We start from the raw sequence: 16,305 nt of genomic DNA on the forward strand, positions 1-16,305 counted from the left end.
AGCGCAAAGGAGTTGTGGCGGGGTATTGAACAACAGACCGACGAGTGGTTTCTGCCGGTGGGCCTCAAGCCAGGCCTGGTGGTATGCGATAATGGGCGAAATCTCGTGGCAGCTCTGGGACTAGCCGGTTTGACGCACATCCCTTGCCTGGCGCATGTGCTGAACTTGGTGGTGCAGAGGTTCATTCACCACTACCCCAACATGTCAGAGCTGCTGCATAAAGTGCGGGCCGTCTGTGCGCGCTTCCGCCGTTCACATCCTGCCGCTGCTCGCCTGTCTGCGCTACAGCGGAACTTCGGCCTTCCCGCTCACCGCCTCATATGCGACGTGCCCACCCGGTGGAACTCCACCTTGCACATGCTGGAGAGACTGTGCGAGCAGCAGCAGGCCATAGTGGAGTTTCAGCTGCAGCACGCTCGCGTCAGTCGTACTGCCGAACAGCACCACTTCACCACCAATAATTGGGCCTCCATGCGAGACCTGTGTGCCCTGCTGCGCTGTTTTGAGTACTCCACCAACATGGCCAGTGGCGATGACACTGTTATCAGCGTTACAATACCACTTCTATGTCTCCTTGAGAAAACACTTAGGGCAATGATGTTAGAGGAGGTGGCCCAGGTGGAGGAGGAGGATGAGGGCTCGTTTCTAACACTTTCGGGCCAGTCTGTTCGAAGTGGCTCAGAGGGAGGTTTGTTTAAGCAGCAGAGGACAGGTTCACAAGTCGCCAGCCAAGGCACTGTACTGGAGGACGAGGAGGATGAGGAGGAGGAGGTGGAGGGGGACGAGGATGACGCAAGTTCACAGCGGGGTGGCAGCCCAGGCCCATCACTGGTGCGTGGCTGGGGGGATACGGTGGACGATGACGATACGCCTCCCACAGAGGACAGCTTGTCCTTACCCATGGGTAGCCTGGCCCACATGAGCGAATATATGCTCCAATGCCTGCGCAACGACAGCAGAGTTGCCCACGTTTTAACGTGTGCAGACTACTGGGTGGCCACCCTGCTGGATCCCCGGTATAAAGACAATGTGCCCACTTTAATTCCTGAACTGGAGCGCGACCGTAAGATGCGCGAGTACAAGCGCACGCTGATAGAGGCGCTCTTGAGAGCATTCCCACATGTCACAGGGGAACAGGTGGAAGGTGAAGGCAGAGGAGTGGCAAGAGGTCGCCAACGCAGCTGTGTCACGGCCAGCTCATCTGAGGGCAGGGTTAGCATGGCAGAAATGTGGAAAAGTTTTGTCTCCACGCCACAGCTATCTGCACCGACACCTGATACGGAACGTGTTAGCAGGAGGCAGCATTTCACTAACATGGTTGAACAGTATGTCTGCACACCCCTCCACATCCTGACGGATGGTTTGGCCCCATTCAACTACTGGGTTTCGAAATTGTCCACGTGGCCAGAGTTAGCATGTTATGCCTTGGAGGTGCTTTCCTGCCCGGCGGCCAGCGTTTTATCTGAACGCGTATTCAGCACGGCAGGGGGCGTCATTACTGACAAGCGCAGCCGCCTGTCCACAGCCAACGTGGACAAGCTGACCTTCATAAATATGAACCAGGCATGGATCCCACAGGACCTGTCCCTCCCTTGTGCAGAGTAGTCCTTATTAACTGCCTAAAACATGTCTTGTTGTGCTACGGGCCACTTCTTTATTTGATACAAATTTTATGAAACCCACAGTTGAATGAAACTCTTCTCTGTCTGGGCGCCGGGGCCTAACCAGATGAAAGTGGCCGGTTAAACTAACGGGTGACATGAAGCCATAACCTCTGCCATGCTACCTCTGTCTTCTGTCTGGGTGCTGAGGCCTAAGTCAAATAAAGCGGTCTTCTGCTGTGCTGGGGGATATGAAGCTAATCTCTGACCTCTCTCCTCTGTCTGGGTCCAAAGGCCTAAATCACTGAAAGAGGCCTTCTCCTGTGGTGTGTGATATGATGCCAGAATATGTGCTGTGGGGCCTCTCTCCTCTTCCTGGGTGCGGGGGTCAAATAAACTAAATTGTGGCCTACTCCTGTGGTGGTTGATATGATGCCTGATTCTCTGATGTGGAACCTCTCTTCTCTGTTTGGGTGAAGGGGTCAAAGTAACTAAATGGTGGCTTCTCCTGTGGTGGCTGATATGATGCCAGAATATGTGCTGTGGTGCCTCTCTCCTCTTCCTGGGTGCAGGGGTCAAAGTAACTAAATGGTGGCTTCTCCTGTGGTGGCTGATATGATGCCAGAATATGTGCTGTGGGGCCTCTCTCCTCTTCCTGGGTGCAGGGGTCAAAGTAACTCAATGGTGGCTTCTCCTGTGGTGGCTGATATGATGCCAGAATATGTGCTGTGGTGCCTCTCTCCTCTTCCTGGGTGCAGGGGTCAAAGTAACTAAATGGTGGCTTCTCCTGTGGTGGCTGATATGATGCCAGAATATGTGCTGTGGTGCCTCTCTCCTCTTCCTGGGTGCAGGGGTCAAAGTAACTAAATGGTGGCTTCTCCTGTGGTGGCTGATATGATGCCAGAATATGTGCTGTGGGGCCTCTCTCCTCTTCCTGGGTGCAGGGGTCAAAGTAACTCAATGGTGGCTTCTCCTGTGGTGGCTGATATGATGCCAGAATATGTGCTGTGGTGCCTCTCTCCTCTGTCTGGGTCCAAAGGCCTAAATCACTGAAAGAGGCCTTCTCCTGTGGTGTGTGATATGATGCCTGAATATGTGCTGTGGTGCCTCTCTCCTCTTCCTGGGTGCGGGGGTCAAAGTAACTCAATGGTGGTTTCTCCTGTGGTGGCTGATATGATGCCAGAATATGTGCTGTGGTGCCTCTCTCCTCTTCCTGGGTGCAGGGGTCAAAGTAACTCAATGGTGGCTTCTCCTGTGGTGGCTGATATGATGCCAGAATATGTGCTGTGGTGCCTCTCTCCTCTGTCTGGGTCCAAAGGCCTAAATCACTGAAAGAGGCCTTCTCCTGTGGTGTGTGATATGATGCCTGAATATGTGCTGTGGTGCCTCTCTCCTCTTCCTGGGTGCGGGGGTCAAAGTAACTCAATGGTGGCTTCTCCTGTGGTGGCTGATATGATGCCAGAATATGTGCTGTGGTGCCTCTCTCCTCTGTCTGGGTCCAAAGGCCTAAATCACTGAAAGAGGCCTTCTCCTGTGGTGTGTGATATGATGCCTGAATATGTGCTGTGGTGCCTCTCTCCTCTTCCTGGGTGCGGGGGTCAAAGTAACTCAATGGTGGCTTCTCCTGTGGTGGCTGATATGATGCCAGAATATGTGCTGTGGTGCCTCTCTCCTCTTCCTGGGTGCGGGGGTCAAAGTAACTCAATGGTGGCTTCTCCTGTGGTGGCTGATATGATGCCAGAATATGTGCTGTGGGGCCTCTCTCCTCTTCCTGGGTGCAGGGGTCAAAGTAACTCAATGGTGGCTTCTCCTGTGGTGGTTAGTATGATGCCAGAATATGTGCTGTGGGGCCTCTCTCCTCTTCCTGGGTGCAGGGGTCAAAGTAACTCAATGGTGGCTTCTCCTGTGGTGGCTGATATGATGCCAGAATATGTGCTGTGGTGCCTCTCTCCTCTTCCTGGGTGCGGGGGTCAAAGTAACTCAATGGTGGCTTCTCCTGTGGTGGCTGATATGATGCCAGAATATGTGCTGTGGTGCCTCTCTCCTCTTCCTGGGTGCAGGGGTCAAAGTAACTCAATGGTGGCTTCTCCTGTGGTGGTTAGTATGATGCCAGAATATGTGCTGTGGGGCCTCTCTCCTCTTCCTGGGTGCAGGGGTCAAAGTAACTCAATGGTGGCTTCTCCTGTGGTGGCTGATATGATGCCAGAATATGTGCTGTGGTGCCTCTCTCCTCTTCCTGGGTGCGGGGGTCAAAGTAACTCAATGGTGGCTTCTCCTGTGGTGGCTGATATGATGCCAGAATATGTGCTGTGGGGCCTCTCTCCTCTTCCTGGGTGCAGGGGTCAAAGTAACTCAATGGTGGCTTCTCCTGTGCTGATTGATATAAAGCTGATGGTTGTGCCATCTGACATGGTTGCCAGGGTCTGATTCAATGGGGGCCTACTCCTGTGGTGGGTGATCTAAATGCCTGATTCTCTGCTGTGAAACCTCTCTCCTCCGTCTGGGTGTAGGGGTCAAAGTCTTTCAAAGTCGCCTTCTCCTGTGCTGATTGATATGAAGCTGATGGTTGTGCCATCTGACATGGTTGCCGGGGTCCCATTAAATTGTGGCCTACTCCTGTGGTGGTTGATATGATGCCTGATTCTCTGATGTGGAACCTCTCTCCTCTGTTTGGGTGAAGGGGTCAAAGTAACTAAATGGTGGCTTCTCCTGTGGTGGCTGATATGATGCCAGAATATGTGCTGTGGGGCCTTTCTCCTCTTCCTGGGTGCAGGGGTCAAAGTAACTCAATGGTGGCTTCTCCTGTGGTGGCTGATATGATGCCAGAATATGTGCTGTGGTGCCTCTCTCCTCTTCCTGGGTGCGGGGGTCAAAGTAACTCAATGGTGGCTTCTCCTGTGGTGGCTGATATGATGCCAGAATATGTGCTGTGGTGCCTCTCTCCTCTTCCTGGGTGCGGGGGTCAAAGTAACTCAATGGTGGCTTCTCCTGTGGTGGCTGATATGATGCCAGAATATGTGCTGTGGTGCCTCTCTCCTCTTCCTGGGTGCAGGGGTCAAAGTAACTAAATGGTGGCTTCTCCTGTGGTGGTTGATATGATGCCTGATTCTCTGCTGTGAAACCTCTCTCCTCCATCTGGGTGTAGGGGTCAAAGTCTTTCAAAGTCGCCTTCTCCTGTGCTGATTGATATAAAGCTGATGGTTGTGCCATCTGACATGGTTGCCAGGGTCTGATTCAATGGGGGCCTACTCCTGTGGTGGGTGATCTAAATGCCTGATTCTCTGCTGTGAAACCTCTCTCCTCCGTCTGGGTGTAGGGGTCAAAGTCTTTCAAAGTCGCCTTCTCCTGTGCTGATTGATATGAAGCTGATGGTTGTGCCATCTGACATGGTTGCCGGGGTCCCATTAAATTGGGGCCTACTCCTGTGGTGGGTGATCTAAATGCCTGATTCTCTGCTTTGAAACCTCTCTCCTCCGTCCGGGTGTAGGGGTCAAAGTCTGTCAAAGTCGCCTTCTCCTGTGCTGATTGATATAAAGCTTATGCTTGTGCCATCTGACATGGTTGCCGGGGTCTGATTCAATGGTGGCCTACTCCTGTGGTGGGTGATCTAAATGCCTGATTCTCTGCTGTGTAACCTCTCTCCTCCGTCTGGGTGTAGGGGTCAAAGTAACTAAATGGTGGCCTACTCCTGTGGTGGGTGATATGATGCCTGGTTCTCTGCTGTGGGACCTCTCTCCTTTGTCTGGGTGCTGTGGTCAAAATAATAGTAAGTGACCTTCTCCATTGGTGGGTGACTTGAAGCCTGATTCTGTGCTATGGGACCTCACTCCAATTAATATTGTTTAATTTTTATTTATTTTATGTTAACTCATCATTTCCCTATCTACATTTGTTTGCAGGGGATTTAACTACATTTTGCTGCCTTTTGCAGCCCTCTAGCCCTTTCCGGGTGTGTTTTACAGCCTTTTTAGTGCCCAAAAGTTCGGGTCCCCATTGACTTCTATGGGGTTCGGGTTCGGGATGAAGTTCGGGTCGAGTTCGGATCCCGAACCCGAACATTTTTCGAAAGTTCGGCCGAACTCGTCGAACCCGAACATCCAGGTGTTCGCTCAACTCTAGTTATAAGTGGTGTACCCCAAGGTTCAGTGCTAGGCCCTTTATATTTAATTTAATTATTAATGATATTGAGGGTGGGATTAATAGCACCATATCTATTTTTGCAGATGACACTAAGCTGTGTAGAACTGTACAGTCTATGGAAGATGTCCACACACTACAAGCTGACTTGAACACTTTGAGTGATTGGGCATCAACTTTGCAAATGAGATTCAATGTGGACAAATGTAAAGTTATACATCTTGGTAGTAATAATCTCTGTGCTTCAAATGTCCTAGGTGATGTAGCACTGGGAGAGTCACTTATAGAGAAGGATTTGGATGTCCTTGTGGACGGTAGATTAAATTACAGCATACAATGTCAATCAGCTGCTTCTAAGGCCACCAGGATATTGTCATGCATTAAACGAGGCATGGACTCGCAGGGCAGGGATGCAATACTACCACTTTACAAAGTGTTGGTGTGGCCTCATCTGGAATATGTAGTCCAGTTCTGGGCACCAGTACATAGAAAGGATGCACTGCAGCTGGAAAAAGTACAGAGGAGAGCGACTAAAATGATAAGGGGCATTGAGGCTCTTAGTTATGAAGAAAGATTAAAATAATAGAATTTAGGCGCATGCGCGAGGCTCACGAGGAAGACATGATTCTGTGAGCTCCGCACCGCACGCCGATTTACCCTCACTTTAGCGCCTGAATAAGGCTCCAATACGCCTGCAACTACATGCAACGGACCCCTAAGATGACCCGCTCCAAGGGGAGGTCGAAAATACCCGGTACACCCGCTTCTTCACAGACCTTACCGGAACTTTTCTGGCAGACAAGGCATACTGTCATGGCGGACGCCACCGCTGAACCACCAAGCCCTGTCTCCTCTTCTGAAGGTGAGCCGACCCCGGACATTAATGACCATAATGTGGGTCAAGAGGACCTTTACAAGAACATTGCAGCATTGTTCCGGTCTGAATTGTCCCAGGCGGTCACAGAGTTTTTCCGCCAGATCCAGGATCTAGGGAACAGAGTCTCTGAACTAGAGACACGCACGGTTGACATCTCAGACGCCATAGGCCGCGATAGGGATGACATTAATTCACACAAGGCCCAACTGGCTGATTTGGAGCTTAAGATTGAAGACCTAGAGAATAGGTCCAGGAGAGGGAATCTACGGGTCAGGGGACTCCCTGAATCATACCAAGATCTCCAAGCCACCCTCTCCTCCCTGTTTTCTGCGCTCCTACCACAGAAAGAAATCAACTACCTAAAGATGGATCGGGTTCACAGAGCACTAGGGAAACCCCGCAGCTCGGACTTACCACGAGACATGATTCTTAAATTCCACCATCCAGGGACCCGAGATAAAATATTATCTGCAGCCAGAGGCATCCCGGCCCTACCGGGATTACCTTCCTCGGTCCACCTGTATGCAGACCTTGCTCCATCCACGCTTCGACGAAGGCGGGAAATGAGACCGGTCACCCAAGCTCTTCAGAAGGCCCAGATCAGGTATAGATGGGGCTTCCCTTTTAGCCTGACATTCCAAGTGAACTCTCGCTCATATACGGTGCGTTCACCGTCAGAAGGGCTGGAAGCGCTACAGCGGGCCGGAGTGCAGTGTGACCTCGCATTACCTCCTAATCCCGCTCCACTACCGCAGCGACCGGCAAGAGTTTGGACCATGGTCACACCAACATCCTCCGGATCGGGCAGACCGAAGACCTCTTGATTTCCACATCTCTTCCCCATACCCAGCACACCGCTGAGGACACTAGATCCGCTTGGATCCAATTCCATGTTTGTCTATCGACATATGTTAAGTTAATACAAATTAGGCTTTTTTGACCTTTTTTCCTATAGGGTACCGGCGATGTGGACTTTCATGCTGACCTTAACCATGTGTTTAAGTGGAGGGACGAGGCTAGCCAAAGTTTGTCTGTTTCTCCTTCCGCATCTACCAACCAAACAGGTTGTAAGTTAAAGGCCCCAAAGCCCTTTATGTTATTTTTTGTTGTTTTATACCCATTTTTATGTTGTTCTACATTTTTAGGCATTGCATATGTATATGACTATGGTGGATGTTGTTGTCCAGACAGTTGGGTGGGCGGTGTGGCGTGAAGCGGGTGATGTCTGGCGCGTTCAGGTTTCTCATTCTCTCCTCTAACTTTTCAGGATGTATAACATATTAACTCATAACGTTAGGGGATTTAACTCCCCTAGGAAGAGGAAAACTGCATTCTCTTCATATCTCAAACACGCGCCGGACGTCATCTGTCTACAGGAGACCCATTTCTCACACACCTCCCACCCTAAATATCTTCACCCTCAGTACTCAAGATATTACTCATCCACTTTCCATTCTAAAAGTAGAGGTGCGGCCATACTTTTGAGAAATTCCTTTCCTATAACTATTACCCACACCAGTATTGATCCAGAGGGAAGGTTTGTTATTCTGGTGGGGATATACAGAGAGGAAACTTTATCTCTGGTTAATACTTACGCCCCCAATGATAGACCCATCTCATTTCTAGAAGATGTAGGTAAAATAATTGAAACTCTTTCCTACCAAAAAATAATTTGGTGCGGTGACTTTAATATTACTCTTCACCCTACATTGGACCGTTCTGCCCCACAACCTATTCCACGCTCTACAACTTTGTCCAGCAGGATAAACCAACTCCTGCAATCCCTTTCTTTGACCGACACATGGAGAGAGCATAATGGATCTCAAAGGAGCTACACATATTACTCCTCTGCTCACCAGGTATACTCCCGTATCGATTTGATCCTGGCTTCTACATCCAGTCTCCCCAACTTATCTTATTCCAGACATATTGTGTCCCCTTGGTCAGACCATGATATGGTCCTGTCAGCTTTCTCACCACCTCACCAAAACTATACCAGAGCACTATGGAGACTTAATGAATCCATTCTAACACAGCCTGCAATTCTCTCCCAATTGCAAGAAGATATCACACACTTCTTTGCTGACAATGCTACTCCCGATATGGACCCCATGATTCTTTGGCTTACACATAAAGCTTTTATTAGGGGTAAATTGATAAGTATAGCATCCAGACGAAAAAGAGAACGTACACAGACTCAAACTAATCTGGGGTTTAAGCTTAATAGGCTTGTATGGGCACATCAAATAAATCCATCTCTATATCTCCTAAAAGCCATTAAAGATGTGAAACAGCAGCTAAATATGTTACTTACTAATAACACGGAAAAAGCTCTCCGCTGGACAGGTTCTTTTTATTATAGGTATGCTAACAAGCCTGATAAACTACTTGCCAATCAACTTAAAGCGAGACAAAAGACCAACCAAGTATTTCAAATTCGCACTAGGCCTGACCATGTCACTTCCCACCCAGATATTATTTATAAAACTTTCCATAAATATTATGAACTTCTCTATACTCCACCAGGGGGGGATTCTGTTTCTCAGATAGACGATTTTATTTAATCAACTAGACTACCTATACTAACCCCAGAGGCGCAGTCTGAACTGTGCAAGCCAATTTCGGCAGACGAGGTGACATTTGCCATTAAGTCCCTTAAACTGGGAAAAGCCCCAGGCCCCGACGGGTACACTGCTCTCTATTATAAAAAACTGGCTCCACAACTTATCCCCCACATTACTAACATATGCAACCAGCTGATGCAGGGAGTTTCGCCCCCTGAAGAATTTCTCAATGCGTCCATTACGGTCATCCCTAAGCCTAATAAGGACCCTTTGCTCACAGCTAACTTCAGACCAATTTCTCTACTGAATATTGACAACAAGCTTTTTACATCAATATTAGCGAACAGACTCAATAGGTTCATTCCAGATCTCATCCATAGAGACCAGGTGGGATTCATCCCTGGTAGGGAGGCTCCAGATAACATAAGGAAAATAATGAACATTATACACTCATCTCATAAGCAAAAGACCCCGCTAGCCCTCCTGGCACTGGATATTGAAAAGGCCTTTAACACTGTTACCTGGCCATACCTTTATAAGGTCCTTACAATAATGGGTATTAAGGGACCCTTTCTTAGGGCTATCCAAGCTCTCTACTCCAACCCTAAAGCCAATCTCAAACTCCCGACCACTCTAGCCCAACCTGTTCATATTGGGAGGGGAACACGTCAGGGTTGCCCACTATCCCCAGCACTTTTTGCCTTGGCCATCGAGCCCTTAGCGGCCCGTATCAGAGCACACAAAGACATCACAGGCTTCTCGATTGGGGCCGCTGAACACAAATTAAGTCTGTTCGCCGATGACTTAATGTTATCAATCACTAACCCTATTATTTCCTTCCCTTCACTACTAAAACTACTTGACTCTTTCTCCAAAGCATCGGGCCTAACAATAAACCATACCAAATCTGAACTAATGCTTTGTAATTTTATGAAAAATTACAGTGGCTCACCTCCTCTCTATACAGAAATGGTGCTCTCCCCCAGGTCCCACCCTCAGGACCAAGTGAGAAATACAATGTATACAACCAATGTGGGGGGGCACACTACAAAAGGGAACACCAGGCAGTATAATAATAGTACACTTTATTGTGCTAAAATATTTAAGAACATACCCCTAAAATACACGTAAAATAGACCTAATACAAATCTATATATTGCACACAAGGTGATAATAAACCGCAGTAGGGTGGTTAGTAGTATTAATCCTGTAGTAATGTCCACAAAGCACTGAAAATATCCAGATATAGTGAATTGATAATAGACCGCAATGAAATGACCAGCAAATGTCCAGATATAATGGATTGATGATAAACAGTTCTTGTTGAATCACCCCCAAACAAGTGCGTAACAGTCTTAGACTATGGGGTCCAAATTTAATCCAGAAAGCTTGCTGGGTATCGCCTAGGGTAATAGGCTCAATACCGCTGCCTCCCACAATAGAATACTGATGTTATATATGCTCAATCTGAGCTCGGTCTTACCGGTCTTCACTGCTTGTGCTGCAGCGTTGGTCTGAAAGGCCGCACACCCGCAGCGTCCCACGTGGTGTGCCTCTGCCTGAACGTAGCGTCCCACGTGACCTGGTATCCAAAGAGACCGAATGCTTACTTTGATGACGTCAGTATTGTGCGACAGCTTATGCAGCAGCGATACTTGGTCCGCTTTTCTTCCTTTCTTTGCCGGCTTTGTTCTTTTTCTTTGGCTTTAGGTGGATCAACGCTCACTCTAACAACCGCCAGAAAGGTGCTTGACAGGATTAACAAAATTCTCCAATATGAAAAATTATCTGCCATACGCACTGATACATTCTGTTCATTTGAGAGGGTTTGGGATCCGTGGCTGTCCTCCTCCTATGCCCCGGATATACACTACAGTATTTCCTTGTAAGTTCCTATGTCAAGCTTCACTCGATGTTTGGGTCTTTATCTGATGCACGATGCCCTCACCCGGGTTTGACGGAACTTAATCTACTAAGAATATACTGACATTTGAACAAACATGTATATGCCTTGAACAATTATTGTTTTTTCTGTATTTCCTTTGAAATATTTTGTTATGTATGTCTTTTTGCTTAAATTTCTCAAAAACCAAATAAATGTTTTTGAAACTAAAATAATAGAATTTATTTAGTCTTGAGAAGAGACGTCTAAGGGGGACATGATTAACCTATACAAGTATATAAATAGGCCATACAAAAAATACGGCGAAAAGCTGTTCCATGTAAAATGTGCTCAAAAGACAAGGGGGCACTGCCTCCGACTGAAGAAGAAAAGGTTCCGTCTCCAAAAGTGTCAAAGCTTCTTTACTGTGAATAGACTTCCTCAGGACGTGGTCACAGCAAGGAACAGTGGACAGTTTCAAAAAGGTAGCCACACAAAATCCAGGGAGCGTAGGTACAGCATGCACGCCAGGCACACTCTGCTTTTAACCTCGTCCAGTGCCGTGACAGCTTTCATCGGATCCAGGGATGCAAGTACCAACATGCATGCTGAGCCCACTATATACTTCTCCTGGAGACAAATGGCTACTGGTAGGCGCTGTAGAAGTAGACACAGTTTTATACTGACTTTAAAACCAGCCTCCAGGGCAGACTAACTGGTCAGGTGTGCATGACTGCATGGAGATCGCCACGCCTCCAATATATACTACAAAGAAAAAATGTGGGGGATTCAGTCAGCACAACCCTGTATGCAGGTGCACATCGCTATGGCGAAATACATATACAAACGCAAAACACAAATGCAATCGCACTCTGCAACCAGCACTCTGCCCTGCCTCCATGCTGGATGTTGAATGAGGCATTGGTGTACATTTTGGCCAAAGCATAATAAGTTACTCACCACGTCAAGGTCGCCTCTATGAGTGGTCCCTAACACTAAATCCTACCTGTTTATGTTTTGTGTGGCTATCATGGCCCATAAACAGGTAGGAACTAGTGTTAGGGACTAGAGTTGAGCGAACACCTGGATGTTCGGGTTCGAGAAGTTCGGCCGAACTTCCCGGAAATGTTCGGGTTCGGGATCCGAACCCGATCCGAACTTCGTCCCGAACCCGAACCCCATTGAAGTCAATGGGGACCCGAACTTTTGGGCACTAAAAAGGCTGTAAAACAGCCCAGGAAAGAGCTAGAGGGCTGCAAAAGGCAGCAACATGTAGGTAAATCCCCTGCAAACAAATGTGGATAGGGAAATGAATTAAAATTAAAATTTAAAAAATAAAAATGAACCAATATCAATTGGACAGAGGTCCCATAGCAGAGAATTTGGCTTCACGTAAGCAGAGAATCAGTCTCTTCATGCCATAGCAAAGAATCTGGCTTCATGTCAGCAGAGAATCAGTCTCTTCATGCCATAGCAGAGAATCTGGCTTCATGTCAGCGCAGAATCAGTCTTCATGTCATAGCAGAGAATCAGGCTTCACGTCACCCACCACTGGAACAGGCCACTGTCACACATTTAGGCCCCGGCACCCAGACAGAGGAGAGCGGTCCCGTAACAGAGAATCTGGCCTTATGTCAGCGCAGAATCTGTCTTCATGTCATAGCAGAGAATCAGGCATCACGTCACCCACCACTGGAACAGGCCACTGTCACACATTTAGGCCCAGGCACCCAGGCAGAGGAGAGAGGTCCCGTAACAGAGAATCTGGCCTTATGTCAGCGCAGAATCAGTCTTCATGTCATAGCAGAGAATCAGGCTTCACATCACCCACCACTGGAACAGGCCACTGTCACACATTTAGGCCCAGGCACCCAGGCAGAGGAGAGAGGTCCCGTAACAGAGAATCTGGCCTTATGTCAGCGCAGAATCTGTCTTCATGTCATAGCAGAGAATCAGGCATCACGTCACCCACCACTGGAACAGGCCACTGTCACACATTTAGGCCCAGGCAGAGGAGAGAGGTCCCGTAACAGAGAATCTGGCCTTATGTCAGCGCAGAATCTGTCTTCATGTCATAGCAGAGAATCAGGCTTCACGTCACCCACCACTGGAACAGGCCACTGTCACACATTTAGGCCCCGGCACCCAGACAGAGGAGAGCGGTCCCGTAACAGAGAATCTGGCCTTATGTCAGCGCAGAATCTGTATTCATGTCATAGCAGAGAATCAGGCTTCACGTCACCCACCACTGGAACAGTCCACTGTCACACATTTAGGCCCAGGCACCCAGGCAGAGGAGAGAGGTCCCGTAACAGAGAATTTGGCCTTATGTCAGCGCAGAATCTGTATTCATGTCATAGCAGAGAATCAGGCTTCACGTCAGCCACCACTGGAACAGGCCACTGTCACACATTTAGGCCCAGGCACCCAGGCAGAGGAGAGAGGTCCCGTAACAGAGAATCTGGACTTATGTCAGCGCAGAATCTGTCTTCATGTCATAGCAGAGAATCAGGCTTCACGTCACCCACCACTAGAAAAGGCCACTGTCACACATTTAGGCCCAGGCACCCAGGCAGAGGAGAGAGGTCCCGTAACAGAGAATCTGGCCTTATGTCAGCGCAGAATCTGTCTTCATGTCATAGCAGAGAATCAGGCTTCACGTCACCCACCACTGGAACAGGCCACTGTCACACATTTAGGCCCAGGCACCCAGGCAGAGGAGAGAGGTCCCGTAACAGAGAATCTGGCCTTATGTCAGCGCAGAATCTGTCTTCATGTCATAGCAGAGAATCAGGCTTCACGTCACCCACCACTGGAACAGGCCACTGTCACACATTTAGGCCCAGGCACCCAGGCAGAGGAGAGAGGTCCCGTAACAGAGAATCTGGCCTTATGTCAGCGCAGAATCTGTATTCATGTCATAGCAGAGAATCAGGCTTCACGTCACCCACCACTGGAACAGGCCACTGTCACACATTTAGGCCCAGGCACCCAGGCAGAGGAGAGAGGTCCCGTAACAGAGAATCTGGCCTTATGTCAGGCCAGAATCTGTGTTCATGTCATAGCAGAGAATCAGGCTTCACATCACCCACCACTGGAACAGGCCACTGTCACACATTTAGGCCCAGGCACCCAGGCAGAGGAGAGAGGTCCCATAACAGAGAATCTGGCCTCATGTCAGCGCAGAATCTGTCTTCATGTCATACAGTAGCAGAGAATCAGGCTTCACGTGAGCCACCACTGGAACAGGCCACTGTCACACATTTAGGCCCAGGCACCCAGGCAGAAGAGAGAGGTCCCGTAACAGAGAATCTGGCCTTATGTCAGCGCAGAATCTGTCTTCATGTCATAGCAGAGAATCAGGCTTCACGTCACCCACCACTGGAACAGGCCACTGTCACACATTTAGGCCCCGGCACCCAGACAGAGGAGAGCGGTCCCGTAACAGAGAATCTGGCCTTATGTCAGCGCAGAATCTGTATTCATGTCATAGCAGAGAATCAGGCTTCACGTCACCCACCACTGGAACAGGCCACTGTCACACATTTAGGCCCAGGCACCCAGGCAGAGGAGAGAGGTCCCATAACAGAGAATCTGGCCTCATGTCAGCGCAGAATCTGTCTTCATGTCATACAGTAGCAGAGAATCAGGCTTCACGTGAGCCACCACTGGAACAGGCCACTGTCACACATTTAGGCCCAGGCACCCAGGCAGAAGAGAGAGGTCCAGTAACAGAGAATCTGGCCTTATGTCAGCGCAGAATCTGTCTTCATGTCATAGCAGAGAATCAGGCTTCACGTCACCCATCACTGGAACATGCCACTGTCACACATTTAGGCCCCGGCACCCAGACAGAGGAGAGCGGTCCCGTAACAGAGAATCTGGCCTTATGTCAGCGCAGAATCTGTATTCATGTCATAGCAGAGAATCAGGCTTCACGTCACCCACCACTGGAACAGGCCACTGTCACACATTTAGGCCCAGGCACCCAGACAGAGGAGAGAGGTCCCGTAACAGAGAATCTGGCCTTATGTCAGCGCAGAATCTGTATTCATGTCATAGCAGAGAATCAGGCTTCACGTCACCCACCACTGGAACAGGCTACTGTCACACATTTAGGCCCAGGCACCCAGGCAGAGGAGAGAGGTCCCGTAACAGAGAATCTGGCCTTATGTCAGCGCAGAATCTGTCTTCATGTCATAGCAGAGAATCAGGCTTCACATCACCCACCACTGGAACAGGCCACTGTCACACATTTAGGCCCAGGCACCAAGTCAGTGGTGTAGTACAGTCGATATGAACCACATGAAGTTTCACCAAATATCCAGTCTGCAGGTTTGCAATAGGGTCATACCAATATACAGGAGCTGCAGCAATGATCACTTGTTAAATATAGTTCCATATATTCATAAGCTGTTAGCAGAGAGTCAGGACATGCTAAATAAACCTCTTCAAATGTGCTATTAGATAACTGAGCAAAGTTTTAACAGACAGAGTCTTTATAGTGGACTCTTCCAGAAAGCCCCCTGTGTATTCTGCTACTTGGTTTGGTCTCCTCAGTGCAGACATTTACTGTGAAGGAGGTAGGATCTCTGTCTAAGTTCTCTAAAGCTAAAGTTCATTTATCTATTGTAAAAAGTTATAATATATACCCATAATAGTTCTGTAGAATGTAAAGAGGTGACTGTATGTTTTTTAGCAGCCTTTAAACCCTGCAGCACATGCTAGGCTGAGTAGATGATGTACAGTTAAAGAGACATGTGTTCTTCCTAAAAGGGCTGCAAGACATGCTGTATTCCAGGTCACCCTGCTGCAATATCTTTGTAAATGATTTTCTCTTGTTCATTTTTCTGTATGCTTTGTTATATCCTGTAACATGTATGTGGGAATGTAATATAATAACTGCCTGTTATGATATAGGTGGGCTGGTGACCTGGCTGTATACCACATAGTGGCAGTGTTTCCCTATTGTATTACAGGCTCCAGCCAAGTGCACTACACCTCAATAAAGCTTTAAACCACAGAAGACCTGAGTGTCGTCCCTTAGAGTCCACTTAGAGTTTATGCCTGGAGGAGCTGGTGACCGAGTGAGTGTGAAAGCTGGAGGTGTCGCAGATGATGCAAGGAAAAGAGGGTTACATTTGGTGCCGTGACTCGGATGTCATCATTCTGCTCAAAGTGACCAGTGAAGATACCTAAAGTCACCGGTGTGCGAGTTCTGAGGTGATTGTGCCACGGCGAAGC

The sequence above is a fragment of the Bufo bufo genome, chromosome 2 (genome assembly GCF_905171765.1).
Source record: "Bufo bufo chromosome 2, aBufBuf1.1, whole genome shotgun sequence".
NCBI lineage: Eukaryota > Metazoa > Chordata > Amphibia > Anura > Bufonidae > Bufo > Bufo bufo.